A 1,573-nucleotide genomic window follows, 5' to 3' on the forward strand; every position below is an offset into this window, starting at 1 on the left:
TAGTATAAACCTTTTGACCTTTAAAAAAAGATCTCCATTTCATTATTAAAATACACAGTTTCATACAGAAAAATTCATTTTAATGCAATTGACATTAGATGTTTGCACATGCGTTTCTAATCTCTATGTATCTGATTATTACTAGTCACGGTTACTTTCTGAGCTCCTTGGATATAAAGTCATCTGATTATGACTAGTTATAATCAGATACATACAGTTTAGAGATGCATGCACCAACATCTCAGTGTTAGTAGCAAAAACAATGAGTCTTTCTGCAAGGAACGATATATTCTAAAATGAAATGGAGATCTTTTTTAAAGGTTAAAAAACTCATTCAATTTTATGTCTTACAGGGCTTATACTGAGTTCAATATTGTATAACTGTATTAACTCAACTGTGAACCTAGAAACTTACACCCACTTGTGAAAGAGATGTACTCTTGCTCTGGAGTGTGTTACTGAATATGTTAAAGCTATAGTGAAATGCTTCTAATCATGTAGTTATTAAAGTAATTAAATATTTTAAACAACCAAAGAAGGATTTAGGTGGAATACATGGTTTTAGAAAATGAAACTAGACTTCCCCTGAGGAAACATTTATTTTATGGGCATAGTGCAGCTTTAGTCCTTTGTATTTAGAAAACAGAGTCATATGATGTTCACCCATCTCATCACTACATTTTAGTTTAGTTTTGTTTTGCTTTGTTATGTGTGGTTGAGACAGGGTCTCACTAGGGAGCCCTCACTGGCCTGGAACTCATAGAGATGTGCCTGCCTCTGCCCCTCAGGTGCTGGGATTAGAGGTGTGGGCCACCACACCTAGTATTCATTACTACTTAAATTTAACTTTGGGCCGGGGACAGTAGCTCAGTGGTATAGGGACTTCCTAGCATGCACAAAGTCCTGGACTTATTCCTTAACACCACACACATACTAATGAATATAAATTTGACTCTAAGTAATTTACTGCACAAATATCAAGTTATTTTCCAGTTTGAAAAAAATATCCTCTTTGTCACTTAATCTCTGCTTGAGGGAAATCAGGCTGTTTGTATTTCTGGTCTGGGACTGTCCTGATTAAGGCTTCAATACTAAAGGAAATTGGATTGTGAATACAGGGCTTCTTTGCACTATTAGAAGGAGACCAGTTTAAAGTACACCCTCAAGTGCTGGGTATGGTGGCACACACCTTTAGCACTCAGGAGGTAGAGGCAGGTTGATCTCTGTGAGTTCAAGGCCAGCCTGGTCTACATAGCAAGTTCCAGGCCAGCTGGGGCTACAGGGAGATCCTATCTCAAAAAGTAAAAAAAAAAAAAATTAAAAAAATAAAATAAAGTACACACTTAAAGGGAAGCTAGACAATTTAATACAACCAGAATCTTTAAAAAAATTATTTTTTATTTTATGTCTATGAGTGTATTGCCTGCTGTTAGGGACCCCTGTTGTGTAAAGTAGCAGTCTCTCCATGTCCGGATAGCCTATGGGCTCGGCTTCATATGCAGAGACTCCTTTTATCAGCAGGGTGCCTTCCGGGCATCTTCCTGACTCATCTTTTGAAGTAGCCATGGCCTCC

The sequence above is a fragment of the Nannospalax galili genome, unplaced genomic scaffold (assembly GCF_000622305.1).
Source record: "Nannospalax galili isolate Female #2095 unplaced genomic scaffold, S.galili_v1.0 scaffold580, whole genome shotgun sequence".
Classification (NCBI taxonomy): Eukaryota; Metazoa; Chordata; class Mammalia; order Rodentia; family Spalacidae; genus Nannospalax; species Nannospalax galili.